Source organism: Pithys albifrons, chromosome 6 (assembly GCF_047495875.1).
Source record: "Pithys albifrons albifrons isolate INPA30051 chromosome 6, PitAlb_v1, whole genome shotgun sequence".
Lineage (NCBI taxonomy): Eukaryota > Metazoa > Chordata > Aves > Passeriformes > Thamnophilidae > Pithys > Pithys albifrons.
The window spans coordinates 58,515,741-58,528,732 of NC_092463.1; positions in this window are offsets into that span (position 1 = coordinate 58,515,741).

The window sequence follows — 12,992 nt, forward strand, 5'->3', positions numbered from 1 at the left end:
TCTCTTCCCACAAACCTCGACAATCTTCTACTTTCCATTGTCCATATTTTCTCTCTTTCTATTACTTCTAGTCACAAAAAGACATCAACTTATTTTTAGCAGGATTAGAAATGTCCTTCCAATTTCCCATCAAATCACTTCTGTTCTAACTTCAGTTATAGGACCAGTGGGAAGCATAGGTTAGGTCAAGAGAAGCAGCATTTACAACAGGCACTAAGAAATCCCGGGGAAAAGCAGGAAGCTGAAATCTCCCCTGATGCCTCTGCTGAAATACCTTGTTTAGACCTTGTGTAATACTGAGATTATAAAATCCTTACCCCAGTTCCAAGTAAGTGAACTTACCCATGTTCCCAATTTCACTCTCCTTGAAATTGTGAAATATGAAACTTAGTCTGTCAGTTTGAGAAGCTTACAGAATCTGACCTCCCTCTACCCAGGAAATGTAAACACTTGGCCACACTATTAATGAGACTTTTCCACCATTCTTGTGGTAATTTTTTGATTTAAATGCTTGTGTCTGTTTTACTTCATGATGCACTCTGTGCTACCAGTGTTTGCCTCTGCATTTAGTATATCTGAATAAGGGAATTTTGCTTTGGAGACTCCTGGTTTGCGGGCCTCAAAAGTCTGGTAGCTGCTCAGTTAAGATCGTGGTAGCAGAAGGATGCACAGAAGTGTCCATGTCTAGTAAATTTCAAGTGGCAAGAGTAATTTATTTTTGAAAACAAGGGAAGACAAAGACACTCAACCACCTGATTTTGTGTCTGTCCTGCTCTGAGGTGGCAGAAGTTTATTCAATACCATGTGGTGCCTGCCTTTCATGCACATAACAGCCTCATTGACATCTTGTTCATTCAAGGCAAGGAACAAAAAGTCATGATTTACATTTTTGGCCATGGAGATTCCTAGAGGGTTTATTCTACTGCATGCTTGAAGCTTCCTTGCGGGCTTATACTATAGAATACAGACAAGCTTGACCTTCAGAACAATTCTCCAGCCAGCCTTAAGGGGTACTGTGGATGTAACCTTAAAGGATGGATGAAATTTTTGTTTATCACATTCCTTGGTTTAGGCAGCTGTAATCTTCCCCAATTTGCCTTTAGGCATCTGCTTGCTCTTATCATTCAATGCCAAACAATCTCTATGTTTCACCTTATGTCATGTTCTGTTTAAATCAGCTGCCACTTCTTTCCTAAGTACCACATGGCTCAGGAGGAAACCACAGCACAGGTACTCAGCGTGGCACAGCTACACTGAAAACATCCTCGTGCTGCTGTCAACAGACAGCTTGTAATACTTGCTTATATGGGAAATAACTATATAAATGAATACCCTACCAAACTAAGTCAGTACCAAAAGGTACAGACTAAGACTGGATTTGTCAGTGCAGGTTGGAGCCCCTTCTTCCCAGGCTTAGTCACCTTCTGCAACTTCTTTGAAAACAGACTATTTCAAAAATTTCCAAATGGCAGTCAGGGCATCCTTTCATTCACTGGTGTTGTTTAGTTGAGATTCCAGGATCTATTTCCCAGTGTTAGTAGGGGCATTTTTCAGCCACTCAAACTGCTCTTGCAACCACATCTTTTTTACAAGATCACTGTTTTCTTATAATAAGAAGCTGAATTCATGGATAAGTCACATGAAGGTGTGACTCAAAATGTGTTGTTCTTGTGAATTCGGAGATACAGCTTCCTCATTACTGCAACTTCATATGACCTGGAACCTGTATTGATGGAATGACCAGGAGACAGTCAAGCCATGCTGTGTGCTGAATAGAGAGGGTGTCTTATACAGTCAATCAAATTAATCTTTTCACATAAATGGAAGTAATTAATGTAAAAAAACATCCATAAGAAAAATGTCTCCAACAACTGTTGTTCATGAGGTAAGAAGGAATTGTTTTGTATGAGTAAGTGGTTGCTGCATGACTATGTCCTCATAGAGAGGAGATTGCTTCAAGCTCTTCTGTGAGATCCTGTACAATTTTTCAGGAATCCCATTTCTGAAATGGTTTAGTAGAATTTACAAGCTTTTTAAGTGAGTTATAAATCAATAATAGCAAACTTACCCAATTGTTCAATAATAAGGACTGTGAAACACATGGAATTGTTAATGCCATTTCCTACATTTCCTGAACTAGCATTGTTACATTCACCAGGTAAGACCTAATGCTCTTCACACATCTGTATCCTACCTGACATTTTTGATGTTTTAAATGTGCTATGGAAAAGGCTGTGCTGAGCCCAAGAGACTGCTCAGTACAGCTGGCATCAGCAAAGTCATTTGGTGCTGGCAATGGGAATGTTTAGATTTTTAGCTGAAGGTTTTTACAAGTTCATACCAAATGCACATGCCAGTAAGTTTATACAGCAATCACAGAATAACTTCCTGACAACTTCAAGTGCATGTTTGTGCTGTTTCAAAAGTGAAGATAAGGCAAAAATCATCAATTCTACATCCAACAGGAAGGACTCTGCAGAAGGGAGCAGAAAAATGAAGCTATACCTGTGTTACCAAGTTGTGCAGTGCCAGAGAGACCTGTGGAAGGAAGCAATTGTTAGTACAAAGGAAGTTGATGTCCACACTATACACATTAATGTCCACAGTATACACATTTGAAAGACATTATTCTGGGCTAGGTCTGCTCTGTGCTTTGGACTTACAGAAGGGCTTTAGGTACATCTCTGGAGTACATCCACTTGTTTAGTTTCATCCAAATGATATCTGTCTGCATGCTTTGAAAATGCTCTGTGACATGACTAAAGTACATTAAGTGGAAGCATTAGGTACATGACTTAAAAATTGCAGTCTTTGTTTGAATTAATGTAGATGTATCCCTGTGGAAGAAAACAAGCTGCAGTTTTGCAAATGTGAATTTGATATTTACTTACCTGGTGAGAAATAAATTTGGTTGCAAACCCCTTACTGGATTAATAATTCATAAATTCACATTCTCAGTCCTGGCAAGTTGCTGTAGCTGTCCTGAACTCAATAAAGTTATCTGGTTTGCCTTCACTGAGGATCTAACCCATGGACTGGAGAATCCAGTGTGAAGTTCCATGGGTGATAGACACTGAAAACATTTAGCTGGGAAATTAAACCATGCTTTAATGACAGACTTTTTTTTTCCCAATTCATTGCCAATATCAATGCTGATGAGAAGATGAATTTTCTTTTGTCTTGGAATTTTAAATTGCTACCAAAGACTCAACCATTTATACTTTAGTGGATTTAGAGACATTTATTAGCATAATCAACACATCCTTTATATTTTATAATAATGTAGCCTCATGATATAAAGACTTGTGAATTGAAACCAATTTTTCAAAAGAACTGTCATGCATCTAACGTAATCCAACTGTAATAATAGCAGTGTGAGGCTCACACTTTCAAAATTATGTGTATAGACACATTCCATTAACATTAATGACAGTTACAAGGCTAAGGATCAAATTTTTCCCGAGTTAATCCTCTAACTCCCACTGATTTTAGTGATCTTAGATTACTAAATAATTTTTAAAGGCCTTCAGCCCCTAAGTTTTTAAATATATCCAGCTCAGACAGAATTGTTACCAGTCCATTGATCGTGTTTATTGGCACAGTTTTGATCTGTAGCTGGATAGCTACTGATTATATTTCTGCATGCAATGTGCAACAATCTCCTTTGGAGATTTAATTGTAAGTGCATTTTGTGCAGAGACAGTACACCATTTAGAGGTCATTTTCTAGTGTTTGGAAAAAGAAGAAAGCATACAGTTCAAGTGAAATAAAAATGTCATTTATATGATGCAGTGTCAGATGTGAAATTCAAACAATGTACAAAAGGTTCAGACTTAATTTTTCTGAAGCAGAAGAAATGAGAGGCATTTCATTTTTGTAGGTGAGAAGTGAAATGTTCCTCTCTGCTCACTGATAGAGGCATGCTAAGGTGAATTTTAATTATGACTAAATTGTGGTATTACTCTTTCATACCCTGAACATCTGTTCCCTTCAGGAGCGATGATTTATGCAGGCTATCACTGCAGACAGCTTGCTACAGCTTATGTCACGGTTAGGAGGAACCTGGTGGTAGCATTGCAGAAAATACCAGCATCTAAGTGCAGACAGGCCAGGGTGTATTTTTAAAGCAAGAGGGAAAGGGGAGCATAATGTGTCTGTTTTCAATTCTGAAGCCAAATATTGACTTTATTTTTTTTTCTTTTTCCTCTCAGGCCATCTGTCATGAAGGAAGAAAGTATGTGAGAGAGTGAAGCGCCTGGTTCTTCATAGTGGTGTCAAGCAAAAGAAACCAAACCTGTCATTGTCAACTGCATGTAGAAAATTATTGAGAACCCCTCTGACAGAATTATAATGCCTAAGAACTGCACAGGGCAGGTTAACTTTGAGAGTCTTGCATCACAAAATCAAATTGAAAAGGTAACTTTTGTTTACTGACATATTGGAAGGAATGAATCTCTGAAGTACCTTCATTCCCACTGTAGTTGTATTGCTTATGTATAACTATAGATTAGTCTTTTAAAAAGACAGCCAAAAAATTCCCTGAAATTACGTAGCCTTGGAATTCAACAAAATAGGGATCATATGCATGTTCAGGTTAGATAAAGGGAATTTTACTTCTCCCTCTTTCCTGAAATCCCCCCTGCTCGTCTTTGCCAGTAGCCACCTTGCTTCTGATCATGCCTATTTCTTCTTCTGCTTTTGTTAGTGCTAACTAACAGTACGTGATCTGAGGATTTATTACCGAGAAACACAATTTCTAAAATTATGTGGGTTATATATGTTATATCTGTTTGCAAATATGGCCAATTTTGATTCAGTTAAATATTATAAATATTCAGTAGTTAAAACGCTTGTCTTAAAAGAAATGACATTGTCATCATATAACATATTTTAAAATTATGCTATATACAAGAATCCTTTTTCCTGTTTAGAGCATTTTCAATACTTTCTTGGCAATTCAGTAGGTTTTAGAAGAATGAGCACACTCTCTTTGTTTTCAGGTATGTCTAGAAAGGTGTATGTATTTGTCCCAAAACAAATATGGCATATATACTTTATACTTCCTCATTTCTCTTGTTAGTCTGTGATATATTTTAAATAAGTTTTTTAAAATAAATTTTAAACCCTTTTCAAATTCATTAACAGCAGAGAAGACATTGCAAAGATTTCCACAACATGTAAGGAATTTTGAATGCCTGAATTTTCAGCATTCAGCCCTCTCTGAATTATGGAATCAAGGTTTGGGATTTTCTTAAGTCTATAGCACAAAATGGTGATTGTTCCAACTGAACTATTCTATTCTCTGGATTTTTCATCCACAAAAACAATACCCAGGAGACCTATGTAACTACACCTGGCACAGTTAATAAAAAGTTGTATGTCTGTCACCTTTCTAATGTTGCCTTTGATAGATATTATATTGCAATATAAAATTAATTGTAGTTCTGCCAACATTGGTGCTAATATATATGAAGATATTGCATTCAAATGTGAATAGTAAGACTTCAGCAGTAAATGTTCTTGTCTAACTGGAACATTCACACTACTGTCTGCATGATGAGGACAATCAAAACATGCAGATCAAACTGCACATGGTAGGACAAGAAGTTCAGCAGTAATTTTTGAACTTCACAGAATTACAGTATTAATCAATCCAAGGGGGTTTTTTTCCATGAGGATATCTTGAACTAGGACACTAATTATTAAACTGATATCCATGTTGCCTTGTAGATGTGTGGACTGCTTGTGAAGGGTGACTGGCCAGGGAGCTGCAGAATTCCTCTACTATGACAGGGAAAAAGTGACTGAGGCCATAATTTTGAGCATTCTGAGTCAGTTTGTTCCAGTCCTGTTGCTAAAAAAGCCTCCAGCATTTGTACCCTGTCACTGGGGGACTCCTGTAGCTCCCTGGCCAGTGCAAGGGTTTTGCTCCACCCTTCAGTGAACCACACAGGGAGGATGACAGGACAAAAATAAACCAGCTAAAATCATCAAGTTAAACCACAACAAAAGGCCAACGCCTTTAAAATAATCTGCAAATTGGTGTTTTGGTATTAATGCAGCAATAAAGTAACAATATTTTAAAATTTTCAAAGTGGTATTTCATCCAGTCAAGTGACTTAAAAATAAAACTTATTTCTTGCTTGTAAATGGCAAACAAAGGCAGATTGCCATAAAAATTACAATACTGTATCAGACTGGACTTTCACATAGTCCAATATCCTGTCTTTGAGTGGAAGTCTAAAGAAAGGTGGAAGAAAAAAGGCAGTGTATGATACATGTGGTGCATATGTTGATAATTTCCTAGGATACTGCCCTCATCTGGGACAACACCAGTTATGGTGCAGTCACATCACCAATTGTGCTGGTTTAAAGGCAAACCAGCAGGGGAAATGAACTCACCACGACAGAGATTATAAGTCAGAGCTAAAATTTAATAATAATATTACAATAAAAACACTGACACAAAAGGGAAATTGCTTTCAATTCACAAAAACCCAGCAGTATAACCCAGTGTCCTGGGGCACAAACCCAAGGGGGTTTGTTTGCCCTTGTGCCAAGACCCCTGTGGCTCCCCCCCAAGTCCAGAGCAAAAGGAAGTGAAAAACCTGTTGGTGCAGGCGAGGGCTATAGTCTGGGCGAGAGTGGTGATCTCCTCCTGTCAAGGTCCTGCTGCTCCTCTGGATCCAACAAGAAGTTCCCAAGGTCTTCTTACCCACCACTTATGTACCCTCAGAGAGCACCCAGTCTCTCCCCCTGGGCGGGGACTCACATAATGGGTGATTAACTCTGGGAGCCAGGGGGGATTGTTGAACCGTTGATGGCCCCTTAGCAGCCACGCCCCCTCAGGCTGGGTGTGAAGGTGATAATGACTCCCTGGGCAGCTGCTGCTAATGGTCCATTGTCCTTGGGGAATGAATAGAGGGGGTAGAATACACAGCTTTGATCAACCCCCCACACAGTGTTAACTGGTCCCTCCTGCTGAACTAGGACACCAATACATCAGAAGCAGAGCATTTTCTTCTTCTTTAAATACAAATATTATTTGTTACTTGAATGAAACATTATTCTTCCCCTTTGCAGTGTCATTCACCTGCTGTAATTTAAAGAAACCCATTGGAATGTGGGTTTTTTCTGTGTATAAGAAGCAAAATGCTCAGCAGATGGTTGCTACTGTCTGAAAAGTGTGTTTGTTTCTCTCTAGTCAGTATTTCTTTACAGACTTTTGCCTATTAATGAAAAAGTAGTCCAGCTCTGCAGAGCTTTCTGCATTTACCCAACCTGGCGGTTGCCTGGCAGGAAAGTCTGAAGGATGTTTGATTCTCTCTGTTCCCAAACCCAGACAGAAGTGATAACTCACCTCACTTATGCTAGATCTGTATCACTGAATGAATGAGAAAAATAACACACTGAACAATTGCTGTCTCTGTTTCAATTCTCAAAACAACCCAGAATTACCAGACTGTACAACCTTCACAGTTTTCATCCCATCCCCACTTAGTCACAGTACAGGAATAACTGCACACCTGCTATGCAGCAATCAGCATATGGATTTACCGAAAATAGGATTCATAATTCACTGAAGGAAAGTACTTTTCATGCTAAAAAGGCCTATCCTTATACAATTAAAACTGGAAAGAATGTTAACTATGTTTGCAAAATTTGAAAGAAGAGATGAGATATATGGTGGGGTTTTTCTTATTATTTCATTATAATTTATTTTATTATAATATTTTATTATAATATTTTTATATTTATTTTATTATAATGTGAAGCACTTTTTCTGTCCCACCAAAATTCAGAAAATCCCTAAAATACTATTTTGTTTAGATTTGAACCTGTTTTTCCCAAATCTACTTTAGATAGTAATTTTCAGTTAGGAAACTGCCTAGAAAGGTAAGAAACCTTTAGTTGTAAAGGATTAGAAACTACAGCTCTTGGAGGTCCTTGAACCCGTTGCAGGAAACTGTGATATCCTTGAATGTTTTCCCATCTTCTCTTTTCTCTTGCATGAAAAGGTATTCTGAGTTAGAACTGGGTCAGAAATGTGGCATTTGGGCCTAAGCATGGTAAATGCAAAAATGGGCAAATGGAGAGAAATATCTGAATTTTAGCAATCTTAGGTGTTTTGAAGCACCTTCCAAAGAGTTCCATATTTGTGAGGGTTAGAACAGCATTGAAGATACTGTAATTACAGTTAAAATTTAAAAAAGGACGGAAAAAAACCCAGAAAACTTTACTGATGGTGTATTCTCTTAGTTTTATTTTAAATTGTGTCTCTCTGGATAGACAGCATCTCTCCAAAATTTGGTGTGCAATGTCAGCTGTGGAATGTGTAGTAGATGCATTTTCCACATTTGAACAAGTCTCATTGCAGCTGAATGTGGAACTTTTAAAGCAGGACACATTCTCCTTAAAATTTACAAGATCCATAGAATTTTTCTTCACACTTTGTATTCTCTATGAGCACCTTGACAAAGGCAACTTAGGATACTGACTGACCTGAAATAAAAATGATGGCTGAATAATGTCATTAGTATTTTCCTCTTGCCTCTTCTTTTCAACAGCTCCATGAACAATGAATTTCTCCTGGTCAAAGTATTGCCATTTCTGTCATCAAAAAGTGACTTCTGTGCTGTCTTTCTTAGACTTCCTTTCAAAGAATGACAGGTAATTTCACCTGCATCATTTCGGTGGCAGTTTCTGCTTTAATCACACAACTCCTATAGTGATGATTCACCTCTTTCATAATTTTGCATTCACTGAATAGCATTGCACAATATCAAACAGCTCTTGTATATGTTCTCAAGTATTATGATTCCTGGACAGGCTGGAGGGAGGTAAGCTAAATATTCAATAATCAATTCTTTTGAAGCAAGTGTAGCAAGCAAAGGGTATTTAAAAGAATGCTATCAAGAAGTACAGGTTTTAAATTGACTGAGCTACATGACTTGATGTTATTCAATCTGAAAACCTGGTTCAGCATAAAATGGCAACAGTGGGAGGGTTCTCTCTAAAACAATATCTGCAATGCATGGCTACGAAAAAACAGAACAATGTGGGCATGGACAATAAACATAATTTAGAATTTGATGGTGGGCTTGGGATATTCCTTGTTGTGATGGTGCACAACAGGCCAAAATATTAGTATGTTAGGGTGTATTATTCTAAAGTTTTCTAAAGGTGAGTTTCTCTCTTTGTTAGCAGATTTGAGAGGTAAAATAATTTTTATTAAAAGTTTTATAGGGTTAAACATTTAAACTAATAAAAATCCTTGTATTTGGATGTTTAATGGGAATCAGAGGTTAAATTAAGCAGTTGTGACATTTGTAGAGTTTAGCACATATTTTTATTCAAAGCATGCATGCTCTAGTCAAAATACACTGTTATCACAGAAGTGTAATAGGGAAAATCCAATCCGTCTCTCTCTGCATCACCCATTATAATCCAAGTGCAGGCCACACACTTTCCACTGCTAAGGAGTCTTTTGCTAAAGTCACTGAGTAACTTCTAAGACATTGTTACATTATATTGTTTTTCTAGACATAAAAAAGTTTGCATAACATAGTCATCTTTTTGTGTGGCTAAACTAATTAGATTTGATAGCAGTTTTCTTTCTGCGTCTTACTTTGTAAATTCTTTGAAGAAGAGCTTCCTGTTACATGTATGTGTACAGCATCTGAGGTGTAGATCCATTTTCCCCAAGTATTTAAATTTTTCTTTTTTATTTCATACTATTTCACTTGGTAAGAAACACAGTTTTTTAGATCTGCAATTATTATTTTTTTTCCCCAGAAGATGACTTGGAATATGTAATTTCTTGCATTTCTAAAAAATTTGCATATCTAGAGTGCTGTGCCTGAAAATGTGGAGTCATTGCTGAAAATCAAACACTCGCCAGCTGTACATTCTGCATTTTGTGTTCAGTGTAGTTTGCATTGCTTTTGTTCTTTAAGTGGTAAATGTTTTTTTTGTAGCTGTTTAGAGCATGCTCATACTATGGCTTTTTTTCATTTACTTAATGTATTTGCTTAAGAATTATATTTTAATTATTTGCAGTAACACCTTTCTTTTTTTAAAGTTTTCAGATGATTGCAGACTCAGGATGAATCTTTCTTCTCCAGTGAGGCTCTAATTCAACATATAAGGAGAAAAAATTGGCAATAGGTGGTAAGTAGCACTTGTAGGACAGGCTTTCTGTTTACTGCATTGAGGACTTTGAACTGAAAAGCTTATCTGGACTACTTTTTAAATCATTTGTGTGGGTTAGTGATCTTAAATTGAACTAGAAATAGCAAATAGTAAATAAGCTCATGAATAAAGCTGTCATTTTATTTAATTCTGTATCACTTTAGTATTTGCACAGTTTTAATCCATTTTTCAGTAATTGTCTTTTTTTCTGTAGGTACTGCTTTAGTATGAGAACTTTTTCTTACCTTTTAACTGGAATCTCACACACAGAGTTTCTCTCTTCTACCCTTGTATATGATCTACAAACAAGACATCATTCTGACTCTGTTTAAGAAGGCTAAGAATTATTTCTTCGGGCTTTCCTTCAGGGCTCTTTTTAGCAAATTGCTATATCCTTGTACTAAACATTTAATTAGGCATTTAAATATGTATCCCTATGACGTTTTCCCCCTTATTCCTGAATATATGTCTTTGTTATTCAGACCAAAGATTTTTAGTACATTCAAAAGCTTCAGACTTTAGAACTGCCTGTGTCTACAGATAACCCTCCCATCATGGGAGAAGTGGAAGATGTAACATTTGTAAATCATTAAAAGAAGTCTTAAATTCTTGGCGTTTTGCACTTCAAAAAAATGTCTATGTAAGTAGTTCTGCTTATTCCTCTTCTAGTCTTAACCACTTTCAGAGGAGCAAAGCAGATTTCAGCCCAGCTGGGAGCAGTTTTTCAGGGGTTTTTGACTCTCCTCACAAACCATATAGCATTCCCTGGCCATGCTTTAGGAAGAAAGAAGCCTGTCTTCATTATGAGCATTTTCTTGTTGTTTCAAAGTTTACAGCTACATTCAGATCAAAGATGTTAAAAGAAAATATTCTCGATTATTAAAAGAATAAAGGGAATAGTCATGAAATAGCTGTAATGGGAAGAGCACAACTTCAGCTAAATATTTCCCCAAATCTCTGAGGAGAAACTGGATTTATACCCTGTCAGTATTGCTGAGAGGAGAACCCAGTGATATCTTCAGAGCCTTCCTACTCTCTGTGATGAAAATATTTCTCTCTTCAGTGGCATTTTCAGTTTATAGTGCCAATGACGTCAGTGGCACATTGGATAACAAGATATAGATTAAGCCTCATTTTCTTTAGTCACAGACTATGTAACCACACTTGCAGCATTTGTTTATAAGCATAAGCTATTACTAAAGTACTTCCTTCAAAACCAGCTTTGAAATATAACCCAGTCATGATGAAACTTTCATTGTACTGTGGCAAAAGTATCTATGATACCAATTACAAGACCTGTCTAAGAATCAACCCAGATATTTCTTTCTTGCTCCTCATCTTAATGTTTAAGTTCAGATCAGCCTAACATTTCTGTCCTCAGATGTAGAATATAATGAGCCCAGCTTTTCTGACAGATCCAAGGAAGTTAACTGGCATTGATCCCACAGCTAGAGAAGTGTGTTTATTCTTAATCTAACTAGAATCCTAATTCTGAATGTAGAAGCTCATCTCTGTGGAATGTTTATCGTGACTTTTCCCACACAGACATAAGAATTGTCTCTATGCCTACTATCAGGAACTGTGTTCTCCATAGTATTTCTGTCATTTTATACCTCTACTGCCTGGTTTTAAGGGAGTGTATTCATTGATTTGTCAAACAACAACAGATGAACCTGATTATTTGATCTATTCAAACCAATGTATAATAAACATAGTGTAATATAAGTGTGTAATATATAGTATAGTATAAACTATATAATGTTATATACAGAATAGTATAATTATTACAGTAAATTTCTACTGGTATGTTGCATATAGGATGTATTTTTATATACAATATATAATAATAGAAAGTTTATACGTTTGCATAAAAATGCTCACCTCTGTGATAGTCTCCATTGGGAAGTACAGTGGAGTCTATTGGATTTATCTGACATACAGAATGTACACACCTTATTCCGTTTAGCCCAGAAAGCACTGTGTGAACAGGGAAAATAAGAAACATATTTGAATTGACCTGATAAACGTGTCCCTGCTGACACCATGGGTTGTAACCAACAGAGCACTGAAATAGCATTAAGTTCCATTATAATGCATGTTCTCTTGACTCAGTAAATTACAATGCAAAAAAGTAACATGAGATCAAATTTCTCAAGTTCTCCTCTCTGACAGTGCGTGTATCTGGTTGAACAGAGAACATCATCTCTGTTTTTTATAATTTTTAGAATAATATCTGGAGTTGTTTGTTTAGGAATCTGAATATATATTTTCATGGGTAGTTTTCTTAAACTGTACCTCACTAGGATTGAGTCTTTTGCCTGAATGAAACTCATACACATGAGGTCATAGTTATGAAGATTTATTCTCATTTTTCTTCAGGACTTTTCTCTGCCTTCTATTTAAGTTACACAAGTATTGAATCAGTCAATGTTTTTTTCCTTCTCTTGTAAGTCTTAAAGAACTTTTGCACATGAGAAGAACTGCTGGAGAAAGAAGGCATAAATAGGTAGACAGGAATCCCACAAAGTTCAAGAAAGGGAAATGTGAATTCCTGCAGCTGGAGAGCTACAATCCAGTCCACAAGTACAGGTTGGGGTGGGGGGGAGTAAAGAACAGGAATTCTGATTTTTCCCAGTAGTATTCAATGAATGGATAAGAAACAGTGGACAAAAATTACAGTGAGGAAGATTCCACTTCAGCATAAGACCAAAAAGGTTTACTGTGAGGGTGGTCAAACACTGAACAGCTTGCCCAGAGATGTGATGGAGTCTCATGCTCAGAGAATTCAAAATAGTACTGGA